The following is a 19807-nucleotide window of genomic DNA, read 5'->3' on the forward strand; positions in this document are numbered from 1 at the left end:
TTGTGCTGTGTATTCATGCCTAAATGTGTGTGTGTGTGTGTGTGTGTGTCTCTCTCTTTCTCACAGCGGTCTGGTGACACTGGTAATGATATATTCTAGCACAGTGGTCCATAACACAAAGCTACGGAGTGAGGCGACCACAGACAAGGTCTGGTAGTTATCTTATTGAATCACTGACAGAGCAACTTCAACTTTATTGTCACATAACAGGTTCACAGGTGTAAACAAGTGGGTTAAATTATCTTTCATACAAGCTTCTATCATTTGCTGTTTTCACAAAAGGGAAGAAGAAAAGAGATAGAAAGAACAAGGAAAACAGGTCATATCTTCCAAATATTCCTGATATCAGTATGTAAAATATACACGTAGGCCTACAGTAGGCTACCTACATAAGCCTTGATGCATGGTTAGAAGAGATGGCATTGGAATGAGGCAGTTACAACAGCAGATACAGTAACAGCAAGCTAACCACATTATATATAAGTTTATGTATTAGGTTAGAGTTAGAGAGATAGTAAGTTTATGTACGTATTATAGGTTAGAGGTTAAGTTTAGGGGTGGGTTTGGTTTGGTTGAGGTCAGGGTAAGAACCTAAGAGGGACTTCTGTTTCTGCCTGTAACTCTGGTAGGATCCACAATACCACCTACTCAGTATTGATTCATGGGAATGAGGGTCTGCTACTCCTATGTGAGGGTGGAGTAATGCTACACACACACACACACACACACACACACACACACACACACACACACACACACACACACACACACACACACACACACACACACACACCCCACATGAGTTGTACTTATATGCGTCAGTTTTTATCCATTACACATATTCCATTACACTCTGATGAAGGTCATATGGGAACAAAATGTTGTAGCTTTTATTTTTTGTTTGAACTTGCATTGTGCGTACTAGGAGAGTTACAAGAGGTATTTGGACCTGTTTTGTGCAGAAAAGGAACTGGACATTATAAGAGGAAATTAAAGCAGTAGAACCACAATTCAGGATCAATAACCTCATAATGGCTATACAATACATTGCCCCTATGAAAAATGTTACTTTTACTTCTGCTGTGCTGACAGTTTGTGCTGCGCTGACACACACGCACGCGCGCGCACACACACACACACACACACACACACACACACACACACACACACACACACACACACACACACACACACACACACACACACACACACACACACACACACACACACACACACACACACACACACACACTATTGTATTTGTCTCTTTTACAAGGGAGTCCTGGCCAAGGAAGGAACAAGCATGGATTACGACATGAAATTACAATATACAAAACAATGCATAAACACAAATTACACAGTTTTACATTCTCAAGTAAAACAGCTACACACATCAGTTATTGTTGTCTGAAGTAAACTTTTAAAAGCCTCCAAAGGGATGACGTGCTCTCCTTTAATGTCTGTCTGGAGCTGATTCCAGGACCATGAAGCATTCAAAACAAAAAACAATCCTCCCAAATGCTGGTGGAGGCATCACTAGGCAGATCAAAGCCCAGTATTATAATGGGACAGCTTCTAGGTGAAGGTTTGTCCGTTTATTAGCAGAAGTTGGACTGTATAATCTTTTATTTATACGTCAATCCCTTTTTGTATCGCTATCGCTCTGTCCTAGAAGCTGAGAAAAACGTTGATGAAAAGATGATGCGCAATTCAAGGGTCATTGCCATGCTGTTTTGTGGTGGACATTTTTGTCACAATAATTGTTTTGCCACATACAAAATGAGTGGACATACAAAATGAGTGGACAATAATATTACCAGAACACATATTCCTCTAGCCCTGAATGGCCATAACAGGTATGTAACTCTGAGAGTGTTCAAATGGAACCAAATGGTCCATTTGGTTCCATTTGAACACTCTCAGAGTTAAGGGGGTCCTTACAAAAAAACCTTTGAGAACCACTAGTACTAGTGGATTCCTAATGTGCCATAGTGTCGTAGTAAATACGTGTCATATATATTCTGAAGAAAACCTGGAGACTTGGCATTCAGTAATTGGGTCTTATGATCAAAATTTGCCACGGACAAGACCAAGTCTTTGCCACGGACACATTTGTCTGTGTACGGACATATTGATGAACCCTGGCGCAATCACATATCATATTTCACCCTTTTATTAAAAAGGGTGATAATTACACATTTATATTCTTTATTATTTCTATTCTTTCTGCACTAGCCGTCAAGTAACTGAACAATAAACTCACTCAGTGACATACTAATTATAATCTTTAGATGTGTGCACTAATTGAATGAGTCATTCTGGTCCTGGAACCATATGGATACATTAGCAACTGAAAAAACTGCTACCATCTGTGAAAAGCTGCGACCCTGACCTGTAAAAGCTATTTTGCAGACCAGTAAATCGGAACGCTGAATCTCTCAGTGATTTGAACTACTGGTCTGCAAAATAGTAATAAATGCTTTTAGAGCATCTTTCATTTCAGTAGAACATAATATGGATGCAGTCTCTCCCACCTAGGTTGTAGTATCCCCCCTATAAGGATAAAGTTTCATCTAATCATGTCATCTTTTGTTTGTTAGATCAATATTCCTCATATCCATTTACTATGAAACAAAACTAGAACGAATCACAATGTATGTAAACAAACAAACAAACAAACAAACAGGTGGGCCGATATTTCATAGACGATAGGGCAGGACAGTTTAGTTACAGTTTAGTTTTTGCTCTTTATTGATGGGGCTTCTTATTGTTATTTTCTTATCTTTGTATTGTACCTACAGTACTTTCCTTAATATGTATCTGTAACTTTTTAACTCTAACTGATGTGCTGCCTCTGGGCGAAATTCATTCCCCCGCGGGATCAATAAAGGTATCTAACTGTTCTTCCAAAAATAAGGTTAATCACCCAGAAATACATGTTTGGTTGTGGTGACATCATAATGATTTTGGTCTATAAGGAAATGGAGTGTCTGTGCCACAACAACACACAGCTGGATATGGCTGAAGCTGCTGGGCGGATTTGGGTTTAAGGAGTAGCGAGGTGATTAAATGTTTGTTCAGTGAGTGAATTTCTTAATAAGAACAGGGACAGTGTACAAAGAACCTCATAACTAACCTTATAACAAACCTCACAAGGACAGAGACAGACTTACCCTATGCTAGCCTCCTACAGAGCCATACCGTAAAAATACATGAGGTCAACACCAGCTCATCCATTTAAGCTGCGTTATAGGATTCCCTCAACCACTGTCTTTCTCCTCGCCCGCCCCGGGCCCCTGCCAGCTATCAGCTGTCTCTTCCTGTTGCTGAGCGAGTAGAAGGAAAACACATCTCAGTTAATATCACAAAGACTTTTTCTGTTTCTGGCCTACCACTGCAGAACTGCTCCTCAATCCTGGAAAACACACTTGAATGGCTCTTTTCATGGTTTTGCATTTATTCTAACCAACATACCCATCCCTAATTTGATTAATCATCATAACAGCCTCCCATCCTGCAAAAAATATTTTTTACGCCCAAATGAATGTATCGTGCTACTTGCTCTGCTGTCTATTCACATGTCCTCTATGTAGACAATTAATAAATATAATATTAAAGACTCAAGAGGTTTTTTTTGTCACTCACTAATTCAGCAAAATGTTGATGAGGCTTGCTCTGCATACTGTGCTAACAATAACAATGGACAAATTCATGGACAAAAACTGTGTCTTTTTTGTGTATGAATGCTGGATTCAGGTGAAATGCATGAATCAATCCCAGACTCATACCATAGTATAGTGTTTGCAGCTTACATCCACAGAGAGCACTCTGGTGATGGCCCTGAATAAAATAGAAATCCAGGATGAACGATCAATAACAATACAATGCCTGTATATTGAATAGACTACCATCAGCACAGTACAAAGTGGTGCAGAGGGGTCATCCTGGAATTATAGACAGACAACCTTGTCTCAGGAGCCTGACAATGCTAAGGAGCGTATGTAGTCTGATGCAATGCGAGTATTCATTAAGAATTACTTTAGAGTTTCCGAAGGTACAGTACAACAGTGTTTTTTACATCTGTTTGGGAGATTATGGTTATACCAATTGTTTTGTGCGTGTATATATACAGTATATATATTCATATACATATACATATACATATACATATACATGTGTGTGTGTGTGTGTGTGTGTGTGTGTGTGTGTGTGTGTGTGTGTGTGTGTGTGTGTGTGTGTGTGCGCGTGTGCACGCGCGCGCAAGTTGTTTTTTGACTCTCCGTTCCTGAAATATTAGATATGCCCCCTTAAAGTAGAAGAAACCTCCTAAAATGGTACTCATTACTTAGGTCAAAGCAGACGTTTAACAACCAACAATCCAACCAGTTTGCACTGGCCCACAGGTTGGGATTCGCTGGTCTGAATCCTTCCTTGTCCCTATTCCCCCTTATGGTGCTGCTGAACCTGCTGATCATTCCCACCAAGTTGCATGAAAATCTGCCCAGCGGTTCTCAATTTTGACCTTGATAACGACGACCTTCACCTCCTTTTACACTTTCAACCCAAAATGTTACCATCTCTTCGGGGCAGTCTACTCATCATTCCCACCAAGTTTCATCAAAATCTACAGAATAATTTCATTCACAGACATACAAATGCACAGGCAAACTAACAGACAGGAGCAATTATAAAACCCTGCCATGCACTGCTGCGGGCAGGGCAATTAGAACCACAAAAAGCTTTCAACAATCAGTCACATTTTCAATATGTGGAGACTATTAACTAACAAAGGTGCCGCACTGTCAATCATAAACACCTTCACAATGTGGAACTCATGTCCAACTTGAATAGCAGACGTGATTATTCTAGTTTTCTTCAGTCAGATAACCTACTGCTGCCATGTCTATTTGTGCAGAAAAACTTGAATCAAATTGCCATACATTTAGCATGAACCCTATCCAAATGACCAATCATTATGTATGTTTGTATGTTGTGTGGTTTCCAAATGTCCACAGGTTACTTTATTCGCATTGCAGATGAGTGTTCTTTGCTATATGTATTTGACTACACAAGAGCAAGAGGCAAGTCTACACAAAACAGTCACAATTTTCTGTTTTCTAGAAACTTATCTGACATTATCCAAGAACAGTGAACACTCAATGCTGATTAGTTAACTACTATGTATCAATTTCTGAGGTTTGGTACTACCCACAGCAGAGCTACAGTATGTTATACTATACACCACAGTCCATGTATCCATTTTCATTTATTTTCTTTACAAAATGACCTCCCCTTAAATCCTATACAGAGTACGTCATTGTCCAGGGTCTATACTTGGCCCCCTCATTTTCCCCTCTAGTCTACTACATCTCTTTGCCTGAAGATACCCGATCTACAAACTCACAACAGCTTGTAGATCTGCTATTTTTGCCTTTTTCCGCCAAATACATTTTTAGCTATGATTCAAAAGAACTGAGAGTTGCAGCAGACCTGCAGTTTTCTGGGAGTTTCTTCCAGATAAGTGGTGCATAATAACTGAACGCTTCCTCTCCACATTTAGTTCTGATTTTAGGGACTTAAAGCAGACCTAAGAACTGGAGTGATATGCTCCACTTTCTTGGTATTACCAAGAACTTGAGCAGCAGCATTCTGAATCAACTGCAGTCATCTGATCGTTTTTATTTGGGAGACCTGTAAAGACAACGTTACAATAGGCAAGTCTACTGAAGATGAATGCTTGGACAAGGTTTTTGAAATCCTGCTGAGACATAAGTCCTTTAATCCGTGTTATATTCTTAAGGTGATTTTGATCTAGTAAATGTGTTAATGTGGCTGTTATATTCTGGTCTGAGTCCATGACTACACCAAGTTTTTTGGCTGGGGTTCATGTGGTTAATAGTGCCACTCTGAACAACACAAGCAACCAGGTATCTGTTAGGAAATATCCATCTCACTGTTAGGTGTATAGTTCTTCAAGGCTGTGTTATCTGCAGTGTCCTGGCTCCTGGTAGTCTGGAATGGAGGACACAATTTTATGACTTTAATACTTAAATCCATCCTCTTAATATTGGGTCTTTAAGAACATCTGGTGTTAGTCATAACTCACAAAACGACATAAAAATTCACATAATCAGTAAAGTGAAATCAAAGGCTTAGCCAGAAGGTGCACAAAATGTCTGTTACGCTCAAAACAGAGCCAAAGTGACAGAGAAACAATATATTTCGGATGTGTGTTTCGTTTGAGAATCTAACTAGCCTGCAGGACTGTTGTGATTAACTGGAATGCAGTTAATTCATTCACCCACTACAAGAAAGCTCACAGGGATTGTCTTACACAATATAAATTAGGCTTTAGTCACATTATTGCAAGCATCTGCTCCACTCAGAAATAAACAAAGTCTTAACTGCTTTGTTTTTGTTTGTTAGGGGTCCAAGCACCAAAGCTGCTGGAACTGGAACCCTGTTTTTGACGCATTGAGAGCTATTTTTGCTAATTGTTGTATGACAAAGTAAATTAAGTGGTTTTAATGTCTCACCATCCCTTATTCCATTGTTCTTTCTATTAAATTTCAATCAATTTTACAACTCCTTGCATTGCTCCAGAATCGGCGGAAACTGTTGTGAGGTACAGTAGTAGTCTTTTGTTGTGATCCTGTTGAATTCAGTTGAATTCAGAGAATAAGATGTCAACAAGGCAGTGTCTCTCACATAGTTTAATAACCACAAGGAAGTTAATTTGCCACTTTAAATCTGGCGTATATTTTGAGCCTATCATTTTTGGAGACACCCCCCAAAAAGTTACAATTTTCAAACATTTTCCAAAATAAATACAAAATACATAAAATGTCTAAAATATTTGCTCATAATGCATCACATCACAATGCGTTGTCAGCTTGTACATTTTAGCCACACAACACCATTGTACAACAAAGTATAAAATAGGGCTTAGGCGCACAGAGAAAATATACATTTGCACAAGACATGTTATGTGCTCAGAAGATAATGAGAGTCATGGCTGATAAGCAAAACATATACTGGGATGTGGGTCAAGCCTAGTGTATTATTACAACACCCACTCTACCGGTAACCACTAAAATATCATGGGTTCTCTCTCTCAGTCTTTGGAGTTCAAAACAGCATGTGATGCAATTGGCAAATGTTTATCATAAGGGTCAATCAGTCAAGTTTCATATCTGACAGCGAATTACAGAACATGATTGTTGGACGTTCACAGTTAGTTTGGGGTCTCCTTCTTGCCGTTCAAGCCTGTGACAAAATACATGGTAAGACACTGAGTTTATGGCAGACAAAGTATGCATTATTGAAACTCATCATTTTCTCCATTACACCGTAAAGACTTAACCATAACTTAATTTGAAAAATATGTTCACAAAAACGTGTGTGTGTGGACTGAACTTCCAGAAGCAACAAACTGCTGTGAAAAAAAAAACGATTACAGATAAGTGTATTAATGGTTACGTGAGGAAGATAGGCACATCCAGCCTTGTCAAGTGCACAGTGCACACAGACTGTTGCTGATCAACACAGTGGTCAAAGCCCACTCTCATTTGTTTACGTAACCTATTTTTTATGTGTGATTGCAGTTAAATGTCTATCGATATGGGGTTAGTATGGGGCAAGACAGTCATTAATGACCTTTCAACCCCAGAATGAGTGATGGGCCATAAGCTGTTGTTAGGTGGTTTTACATTCACCATGTGCCTTGTAGCTCCCCATTATAATGATTGATGGAAATACTGTCCATAGCTGAATCCAGTTTAAGCCCCATGGTTTTACTGCAAACTTGTGCCGTGTAAAAAAAAATGTAAATTCAAAGTCCTTCAATTACTTCATAATAACATAATATTCTCCTACATCAGTATTCCCCTTTACCTGTATTTCCTACTTGTGTGTATTATGTATTATTAATGTAACACTAAACCGGATTCAGCAACAGAATTACTGTTGCAATTCATTATGGAAGATGATGACAAACCATTGAATATCATTACAGTAGTTCTGAAGTCATAGAGATAGAGATACATCTGTAGATAGGCCTATGTAAAGGACAAACTGAATCCATTATGCATTCAGGCGACTGTTAGTTCCTATTTTGTCCAAAAAGGAAGGAACAGTTGTCTTTTAGGCACATATATACTGTAATACATGTCACTTTTTCATAGTTGCTTTCATCTTTAACATCTGCATTGCTTTAACACCTGCATTGTAGGCCTACATGTGCACCATGCAAAATTATACATTATGAATACACTTTAACATTCTCATTTATTGCATTTCAGCTGACCCAAGACTACTGGCACCTAACACAATGTGCGCACTGTGTGTGTGTGTGTGTGTGTGTGTGTGTGTGTGTGTGTGTGGGGGGGGGGGGGGGGGGGGGGGGGGGGGGTGTATAATCAGTGTTATTTTAACTAGAAATGGACCGATGCTGATCAGTGAAACTAATAATTTCACTCTGAGCTAGGTGTGATGACACACCTGTTGTAATGCAAGCTAATCAATGCACACAGGATAAATCAGCCATCCCCACACACACACATTCAAGAAGAGCCTCTGTGTCATGACAATAAGGTTCCAACTGCTCTCTCTGTGACTACAGTAATTGCATTGTAATTATATTACCTAGACTGTACAGTACCAACATAAAGAGAACTTTGATCCAGAACTTGGCTGTGATCTGTTCCCTCATACTGAGCCCAGGTAGGCTACATTACTTTACTTCATCAGTATGTTGCCATGCACTATCTCGGGTGAACCGTGTTCAGTTCACCCATAACGTCCTCAGTGAATGAACTTTATTCTGTTTGTTCTGCAATTCAAGGTTGTGCTTTGTCAGAAGTCTGTCGTCCATTGTGGCTCTTGTATGAGCCTCATACTTGCCAATAAAGCAGGGTTTATTGTAATGATAATCAATTTACTCATTTAGCATATGCGACCAGAGTGACTAACAAAGTAAAAGATCAGTAAATGGCATGAATCATAGTCAACAAACACAAAGCACGGTGGCCTGGTCACCTAAATAGAGAGCAGAGAAAACAATTGATACAAAGTAACTAGGACACCAGGTAAAGACACTTGAATACTTGCTTTTTATAACTTATTATACCTATTCTGGTAGGAATATTCGCAGAAAATAGCAGATTTCCAAGCTCACAAACGTGTTGCAACGCTTGTTGATCAGCTAATTGTCTGCCAAGAGATTTTGTGTAGAGGGAAAAAAGAGTGCACCCGGTACAGAGCCAACACAGGTCTGTTTTTACTAAGTACTGTATAGAGGGTTTAAGTGGTTAATGGTCACACCCAGTCATCCTATTTAATTTCAGCTGGGATCATTATGGAAGTATCTGCTGAAGTCTAAATCAAAATAGCCAGAAGATATTGATGCATAGTTATTCAGTTATGTTTCTCCCATGGTCTGTTATACTGTTAGACAACGGCTATACAAACATAGCAATCTTAATTTGTATTACTGCATTACTATGAAAATAACATTAACAGTGGTGTTAATGATGCTCCAATAATTGCTTTAAATGTCACATCCAGTCATTTTCATTTATATTTCCATGTACAATGTGTTTTAAATAGACATTCAGTAGCTTTGTTTCTCTGCGAGTGCAGGTCAGGTTGGTTGCTTTGAAACAGTCGGTGTTGATGTTCTATACCCATCCAGATCAAAAGGTCTGTGTGTACCTTGTTCCATGGACAAAAACCTGATGTGAACAATAAAGAAGCAGACCAGCAGCATTACATTTAATGTTAAAGGTGAAGCATAGTATGGAGACTATGAACAGGAGGAAGAGACAGTCAGGAATGGCATACAGTAGGCTATTTGTAGAAAAGCAAGCAAGGAAGCCTTTTGAAAAAGTGTCCGTGTGTGTGTGTGTGTGTGTGTGTGTGTGTGTGTGTGTGTGTGTGTGTGTGTGTGTGTGTGTGTGTGTGTGTGTGTGTGTGCGTGTGCGCGTGTGTGTGCAAGTAAGTTCATTATTGTATTTATTCGTGTACTGTTATTGTGTGTGGGTGGGCTTGCAAGCGAGTATAGTTTATTGCTGTATCTACTGCAGTATGATATATTGTTGTATTTATTTTATTGTTTACTGTAACTTGTGCAGATTTTACTTTACTCTTTGCTGCGGTAACATGCTGAATGTCCCCCCTGGGATAAAGAAAAGTTATCCAATCCTATCCTAAACCATGGATAACATGAATGTTTGTCGTTTAGCACTGCTATTGTGAAATCAGAGGAAATGGAGGTCCAGAAAGAAGCATCAAATACTTTGTGCCTCCTTCTGTAATGAATTGTACAAGGAATAGGTGAAATATTGGTGCGTTGATTGTACAGATTTTGATTCTGATGATGACCCCGACAGTCTGATTATTTTCAATGTGACCGTAAGGAATCTCAAAACAAAACGTTTCTCCAAGGAAAAATATGAAATATATTTATCTTCCAGTGGAAACAGCTATAATAAGTCTTGACTTTTAAATTCTGAGCCAAAGCTCATTGTTGGGGAGTTGTTGTAAGTACTGTAGTAATGCCATATACATTTACATCACTTCCTTTAGATTGAGTGCAGAAGGAGTAGGCAGCATAAAGTGTCATCACAATGCGACACGTTGTGAGCTTGTAGATCAGCTATTTTCAGTGTGCAACACCGTCGTACTGCAAAGTGTAAATCAGCCTTTAGACTCATCTGAAGTAACGTGTCATGGTCCAGGTACCAGTAGAACCATTGGATCGGATTCATATAAGGGGGTCTGAGACAAGCATTGTGTAAAAAAAATACAAACAGTAAACTATAGAGTTTTATGGCATGGAGTGAGTCTGTCCTTTTCTCTGATATTTCCATTTGAAGGCAACACATCGACTCTGGATATTGGAGTGCAAACCTCTCTAACCTCTGTAACCACAGGGTCTGCCATGAACCCTCTCCTGCTGAGAGATGATGGGTATGGTTTGTGTTGTGATGATGGAGAGGCTAGACAGGCTGCCTTACAGAATGTGTTCATCAACATCACAAAGAAAACCACAGACCTCTATTTCACACACTGTATGAACAATGAGAGAAAATATCAGGGAAAGATTTCTCACATTTTATATAACCAAATAAGTTGAGGGGTGAATCAACAAATAAGATATGTGTAGAAAAAGTCTGGTCACTATCTATTTCAGTGGTTAAAGTTAGATATGGATCAAAAAGTCAACAAAGTATGAAATTAATTTTCAAGACTCGTACAGCTTTCCCCCAGTCAAATTAAACAGGAAACAAATGTAGAATGTAGATGTACTCTTAAAACGTCAAAAAGTGTTCTTGTCGCTGCTACAGCTGCTGCTGCTGCTACATCATGTTTTGGAATTTAGATGACTACAGACTTCTACTGAACAGACGAGGGACAGACAGACAGACAGACAGACAGACAGACAGACAGACAGACAGACAGACAGACAGACAGACAGACAGACAGACAGACAGACAGACAGAGCGATAGAAACACAGAGACACATGTTCACAGTCAACTGTGTGTGTGTGTGTGTGTGTGTGTGTGTGTGTGTGTGTGTGTGTGTGTGTGTGTGTGTGTGTGTGTGTGTGTGTGTGTGTGTGTGTGTGTGTGTGTGTGTGTGTGTGTGTGTGTGTGTGTGTGTGTGTGTGTGTGCCACTCACATAGACAGCGAGAGACAGAGACATTGTGCCTCTTTATAGCTTGCATTTATTTCAAATGATGCATGAGCCACGTACTGTAGCTTGAATACTGTGACTCAGTCTCTGAGCATAGAGAACTCCAGTCTTTTGTTTGCTTCTATTGAAAGCTCTGTTCTGGTGAGGGGTGAAACTATCTCTAAGTATTTAATTATGGATTTGTAGTGCTCCCATCTGCAGATGCCCAGTCAGCCATACAGAATTCTGCTCCACGAGAACAGGAGGTAGAACAGATGCAATGTATATAGCAACCTTCATTCTGTTGATGGATCAGGATTTCTCGACTTCAGCATGAATCATTGATTTTCATCTGTCCACAGGAGACTGCTATCTACACTGATTTAGCCCATCGATATCTAGAGGCAGCACTCTGAGTGTTATACAACTTGTCTTCGTACGGACTTACAACTGCTAACTGAGAAAAACAAGAGCTAGACTTCGATTTTCACAATGCGCTCAATCGATTGCTCCTGGGGCTGGAACCCTCATACGGCTCCATCACGCCCGACACATGCACTTATTGTCCATTTCTCTCTAGAACTATTCTGGAATAAAAACCTGAAGTTGACTCATGACTTTAATAGTAGCCGATATTACACTCATTGTGTGAGACTGCACGTTTTATTATTATTTTATATAATAGGTAGATTTCTATTGGAATGAAACGTCCCCCATTTTATTTCATCTCAGAGAAATGAACCATGTGGAAGGTTGAGCTATAAGTCATAAATCATTCATTCCAAGATATCCCGCAAAATATATTCTACTGAACTGAACTGACTTTGGGGATCATTGAGAGAGGAGAAAAATGACAGGGGGAAAAAACAGGCGAAATCAAGTTCTCACTCATCTGCCCAGCATTCAAATTCCATCTCTTCACTGGTGGTATAAAAGAAGACCTGCACTGTAGTGAGAAGGGAGCATCGTGGGAGTTTGTGAATAGCAATAGTAGGGTGTTTGTTTGTTATTTTACATAACAGTGTATTGCTCTCACTGTATTTGCATTTAGCAGGAATGTTCATCATGTTACCCAGACCATTGTCTTTAGATCAGTTTAGTCTAGTTTATTTGAAAAGTCATTTGAGGATATACACACTTAAGTCCAGGACTTATTTCCATTGTCGTCCTCTTGTACATTGTCATGTACAATAAATAAACAATATATTTCAGACAAGACTAGATTACATTTGAACAGGCCTAAAACCAACAGCTCTTCCTAGCCTAACCTAAAAGAAAACCTTACTTACTCTTTTACAATCTTAACCACAAGAACCATATCATCCCTATTCTGTGATGAACATTCTGTGAAAATAGGCAATCTACAAGCTCACAACGTGTCATGTTTCGACACGTGGTGAGCTTGTAGATTGGTGTAGAGGGAAATAGTGTTAGACCAGACCCCTACCCCGGTCAACAAAGTAAGTATTTATTACCCAGGTGTATAACCATCCAGTAATGTCCTTAACAAAGAGATCATCAGATAATCCTACTTATGTACATATTGAATGTACAACAGTAAAACATAATGTAAATATGTTCTATAACCGCTCCACCTCCCAATGTCCCGAACCTGTATGAATGAATGAACCATTGTAAAGCGCTTTGAGCACTTGGAAAAGTGCTATAAAATGCAATTCATTATTATTCATTATAAGAACATCTATTCAGACATCCATGATCATCATTTTATCTATGTTCCCTGACAAAATGCATACAAGTGAGATATTGACACAGGTGTAAGCTACTGTAGTAGTGGGCATGAAGCACAAGGTGGAGCGCTGCAGTTTCATTACTAAAAATATATGCAGCTGGAATCAGCCATTGGTAGGTTGCAGTTAAAGTAAACATGGATGTGTTCAGACTGATTTATCATGAAATATTGATACTCATCAATACCTCTCAGCCAATCACAATGTGAAGTCTGAACAAACTGCATACTGTGTTATGTGTATTCATTATTTGCTTGTAACTGTTTATTATTTTTGCACCAAAACAATTTGTCTGCACTCCATTGTCAACCTTTAATAAACCAGTGGACCTTAACGGAAAACAATATCTAAACGCATCTGGTGTATTGAAAGCTACAGCGCAATACACAAATTATAAAGCAATGAGGCTTTAGTCAGCCAAAGAACAAACGTTGCCCTGTTTGCCTCCTGTGGTAAGACAAACTGTGTGCCACAAGTGCTTTGTTGTGTGCCTGCGCAGACATCATTTCACAGTAGAGGTAGCATCAGAACAGAAATCCATTTGCTTCAAAGGACAGCAAGAGCAGTGTTTTTCATCTTTCAGTGTGTGAGATGGAAGGAGTGATGGTATCTTCATGCTTTGTGAATTTAGTTTACTCTTATGTGATATAAGACACCTGAGGAATACTAAGCACATTATTAATGCAATGCATGAAGTAAACATACTAGTTTATTGTCTCCGCCAGGCCGAAAGGCATGGCGAGAGAGTATGTTTCACCCCCTGTCCGTCCGTCCGTGTGTCCGTGTGTCCGTGTGTCCGTCCGTCATTCGATCTGTCTGTGTACAGCTAATCTCCGGCACCGTTGGCTTGCTCGCAGCCAAACTGTGCACACACAGTCCCTGGATACCAGAGCAGAACCTCTGCCCCAAATTTTTCACAGGGGCCTGTTATAGCGCCACCAGGAGGCCGATTTGTGCAAAACACATTTTTTGACAGTACTCCTACAGATTTTGTCCAAAAATCCCACAAATCGGTACACAGTATCTCTACAGTCATTAAACGAAACGGGTCTTTCAGATTTCTCATATTCCATCCTGATTGGCTAAAAATGTCTTCCAAAGTTTGCAGGAGTGCTCCGTTTTGAACAAAATGCCTCAAATCATGAACACAGCATGCACTTTCCGAGAAATTTTGCAAGCACATTCCCATTAGGCCGAGGAAGAACTACCATTTGAACATTTTTAAATCAGCCTCATGGTGGCGCTATAACAGGCCGATTCGTGTTTTTACCTATAATTGCACCGATCTGTGTAAAACTTTGTATGCACACTCCCTATAGGTCAAGGAAAAACCTTTGCCCTGCATTTTTCACATCTGCCTTTTATAGCGCCACCAGGAGGCCGACTTGTGTAAAACACATTTTTTTATACTACTCCTTTATTGCATCCAAATTTCACGCAAATCGGTACACATGATCTCTATAGTCATGTGATCACGACGGATGTGTTTGATTTTTCATACTCCATACTGATTGGCTAAGATTGACATCTAAAGTTTGCATTATTGGCTTGTTTTGAACAAAATTCTGCAAATCATGAACGCACCGTCCAATTGCGCTCAAACTTTGCACGCACATTCACACTATGTTGAGGAACAAATGCCACCCTTTTAACATTGGCCTGTTATAGCGCCACCAACAGGTCTAATTCAGCAAAACACATGTTTTTGACAAAATGCCTCAAATCATGAATGCAGTCAGTGTCCGATTGTCGTGCAAGGCCTAAGAAGAAATAGCACCCTTTTCACGTTGGCCTATTATAGCGCCACCAGGAGGCCACAGTAGCCTACCTGACCTGGCGGAGACCTGTGCTCCGAGGAGCACTTTTTCTAGTTCAATTTGACTTTTAATTAATTACTTTTTCTTGTACATTATACAGGAAACGGTAATCAGTAGCCAGAATGGACCATGTTAATAATAAAAACAGAGTCACAAGAATGGCTTCATGTCAAACTCCTCATTAAGTCCATTAGGAGCTATTGTGTTAAAAGCATGGATGTGATCGACTTCATGTTGCAACAGAAGAAGTTCATGGTTGTCACCTCTAGTGAGCACATCACATGCCATCTTAGCACAGGCGACTAATGCTGTGTCCTGCTTGTTTTTTATTTTTTTTATGAGCTGCTACTAGGTTATGCTCATCCCCATATTGTTTTGGTGTGTGTAGCGGTCTATTCGTTTTGCTCACATATCCGAGACCACATGAGCATTTAATCAAGTACACAACGAAGGGGGAACTACATGTAATCACACAACGTATCTTAAGTTGTTTGTCTCTGGGGTTCTACTATTGTACCCAAATGACGTGAACCAACTACAGTAGGTTTGGTTGGCGGCTGTAGCGCTTAAAAACTTCACTCCAGTTCAGGAAAGTAGTGAAAGGCCAGAGATGATGCACTGCTTGCCAGTTTGGAGTAGGCTGTCTATGAAACTCACAAAGTCTCTCTTAATGACTGGATTAACTGAATTAAAGTGGGTTAAACTAACAATGGTTAAACATTGATGCTGTTATTAACTCATTTTGCTGGAGACACCCTGGAACCCCCCACGGACCCCTAGGGGTCCCCGGACCCCACTTTAAAAGGGGTAGAGAATGTTGGGTCTGGGGTAGAGAATGTTGAGTGTGAGACTCCGGTGGCCACTCTACAGTAACTGGCAGCAGGTGGGTGGTGGGGGCAAGGAGAATGCGGAGTTGAAGGATGTAGGCGGAGAGGATGGTCAGCAGTAGATACAATCACACGCACCGGAGAGGGTGGTCCAGTCAGCGTCTCCACAGCTTTATTAAACTTTATTCCCCCACTGTAGATTCTCATGCTGGAACCTATACATTAGAATCATTTAGCCATGGTGGAACACGATTGGTTCTTGGGCTTTTCTCCAGGGCCGGGCCACAGGTCGTCCTTCACAGCTGATAGGATGCCAGATGGAGCTGGCTCGTCGCCAACAACAAAGTACCTGCAGACCAGGGTGGGGAGGTATCAGTCCGGGGCCCGCACCGAGGACACTGACCATAGTTGGTAAAATAGTTGCTAACTGGGCCTGTCTGCAGTTGAGCTTCTGCCGTTGACGCTGTTCATAAGTTGCTTTGAAAGGTATACATATATAATATTTTTCTTGTTTCTCCCTCCATGGTAATGTCTATCATACAGAAGAGACATTTATGTTTCTATACTGCTGCAAGCAACGTTTGCATTTAAGATTGAAAAACCTTTGAAAAATTGATTACTTGTTGCTCTGAAAGCAAAATGAGTAAATGCAATGACCTCTAGCCATTCAAACCATGATTTAGATGACACTGTAAAATACTGCCGTGCTTTATATTTTTATCTTTATTACATTTTTGCTTGTGTTGCACTGACTCTGTAGTTGTGCCTGCAGAGGGTCAGAAGTTGGATAGGGGGACACATCTTTGCACTGGATTCCTTAGTGATGTTTCTCTCTCTATGCAGGGATCTGCAGTGGTTTATGTAATGCAATCATTTAAAGTATAGAAGAGGTCATTTTAATAGAATATTGACTCTTTCTATCTTTTTTTTCTCATATTGGCCCAGATAACTTACTCAAATTCAGTCATCACTTGCTCCTTTGTCAAACAACATCATTTGGGAGACCATAATGGAAATAAGCCTCAGTGCTGTCTTGTTTATTAATCCTCTGTGATATTGAGTTTTTGAATTTGTGTATGGAAGTGCTATTGGGCTCTTTCTTTTAACCCCAAAGTCAATCAATCAGTCAGTCAGTCAGTCAGTCAGTCAATCTATTTTATCTTACCCTAAACATTGAGAGCCACATTAGGTTTGCTCAGACATGTTTAATTATCTCAGGAATATAGAAACAGATCACTTTTGTGTTTTAGAGGCACCAAAACTTTCAAACATGCTTTTATTTCCTTGCGTCTTGACATTTGCAAAGATCTTTGACAATTAAACATGTCTCACTGAAAAAACAATGCACGCACGCACGCACGCACGCACGCACGCACGCACGCACGCACGCACGCACGCACACACACACACACACACACACACACACACACACACACACACACACACACACTCCAAAATGCAGGCTACAGTACATAACTCTGCTGCCAGATGATTAACAGAAGACATTACTCCTATTACTATTACTAGTATTATTTTAACATCCATGTAGTGGTTGCCTGTCTGTCTTATAGGATTGATTTGAACATTTTACTGATTACTTTTAAGGGACTCGCTCCAGATTAGATTTCAGAGTTATTACCTCCCTATTAAACATGTGTTTAGTTTGGCTGTTCCAAATAGGTGACTCTGCCTTTGCTGTTTTTTTGCAGCAGGCTGTAGCTGATAAATAAACAGGAATGACCTTTGTGTGACCTTTTGATAATTGGCCGATTGACAGCGTGTGACCTCGTTTCGGAGTTCAGGCTATGGGATCTAATCCCTCTACATGTGTTCACATAATTAAGTAAATTCCAATACCCAAAATCTCGCCCACTCGCTCACTCACACTCGGTCACTCCAGCTTGACCTGAAAATAGTTTTGTCCCATTTGGTATTGGTAATTAGCTTTGTGGAGGACGCGAGGAGAGTGAGCGAGTGTAAAAGTGGCATATGATTTATTCAAATCATTTCTTGTTTTTTTCAATAATCTACATTTCTTTCTTAATTGTGTTTTATTCCCTGCTTTTATATCACGAAGCACACGTCTAGCCTTGTTTCATGTTTCTTTTCGTCTATTTGCTTTTACTTTTGATTTCTGTTCATATATTTTATTTTCCTCTTTAGTTTTATGAGAAGCACTTTGTAACTCTGTTATTGGTAAGCGCTATATACCGTAATCAAACTTTAGGAGGCAGTCAAAATCTTGTAGTGTTGGGAAGTAGAGTATAGGCCTAATTTATACTGCCTTCATTTATATTCCATTGTGCGAAGGTGTTTGTAGGTCAAAATGACAGAAGACATTTGCCTTTTACTGATGAAACCAACACTCACTCCTGAGACTAACCACAAGTAAGAGAAGTAATTGCTTTAAAATACATTTTATTAGTTAGAAACTGAGGGCAAAAATACTGACATTAGGGGAGGTTGTTACAGACTGTTGCTATTGGGATTCGTTCCAGACAATAATAAGTCTAGCCAGACATGGTGATATATATTTAGTGCTCTATTATTGTAATTAACAAATGCAAAATGAAAACATAGCATTTTAACACCAAGGAATACATCAGAACAGTAAAATGCAATTGCACAATGAACCCCTTTGCACCAGTCCTCCTACGCACACCCACACACATGGGTACAGCTTCTGTATGAGCAATGTGGTACATATCAGTTCAGCAGGAGTAAAGGCAAATGGAAAATGTAATATGATTACAATGGTGTAAGTCATATCATAACAATTGCATAACACACAAACAACAGACAAAATCTAAAAACGTTAATGGTACAAAAGATGAATCACAAAACAATCACGAGTCATATTCACTGATTTCCCTTCGTCATGGAACATACTGAAACTTTGGCTTTTACATTTTTTTTATTGTTTGTTTTGTTGATGATCCAACTGTAAAACCAAGACTAATCTTTACATATGACAAACATTGGGGGTTCTGGGTTGTAGAAAAACCTGACCCGGGAATATATTGGAGTGCACAGAAAATGTATTTGCTGCAGTCAGACAAACGTTTCAATGCCGTATGTGTCGTCAATCATCAAAGACAAACATGACTCTGATGAAGACATAATCGCATCAGTGAATTTGTTTGCCCAAAAGAATAAATTCATCTTTTTGTTTTACCTGAAGACATACGTTTTTTTGTTCGTTTTTAGAACTCTGGTGTACGGCGCCAAAACTTTAGTCTGACTGCACCTTATCCATTTCCTGTGTGCTCTAGTGTTTCCTGGCTCATGTCTTCCTATTGAACACCTTCTATACCGATTGTCCTTCTGTCTGAGTCCCGGCCCTTGTGGTGAAGAGACTGAGTTGAAGGTTGTGTGCTGTGTTTTTTTAGTTTGTTTTTTTCATCACATGAACTCTAGCGTCCCTATTCTGGGCATGTCATGACATAACAGACAAACATTCTGTGAAAATAGCTGATCAATCAGCGAAATAGAGCATCTTGTAGATCTGCTATTTGTTATTGACGTACAACAAAGTATGAAGGGTTTAAGTGGTTTAAAGGACTGGGTGGAGATAGAACAGGGTATGATTCAAGGGGTCTCTTCCCTTTTCTTATCAGAGTTCAATCCTTTTATCCCATCTGGACATCAACCAATCAATCAGATGCATGTCTCTGGGATGTTGGCGGTGGTCCAAGAAGTTTCCCCCGGTGCCTCTATAACATTTAATCTGCAGCCTG

This window comes from Gymnoscopelus microlampas, assembly GCF_963454915.1.
Source record: "Gymnoscopelus microlampas genome assembly, chromosome: 5".
In the NCBI taxonomy this organism is placed as follows: Eukaryota; Metazoa; Chordata; class Actinopteri; order Myctophiformes; family Myctophidae; genus Gymnoscopelus; species Gymnoscopelus microlampas.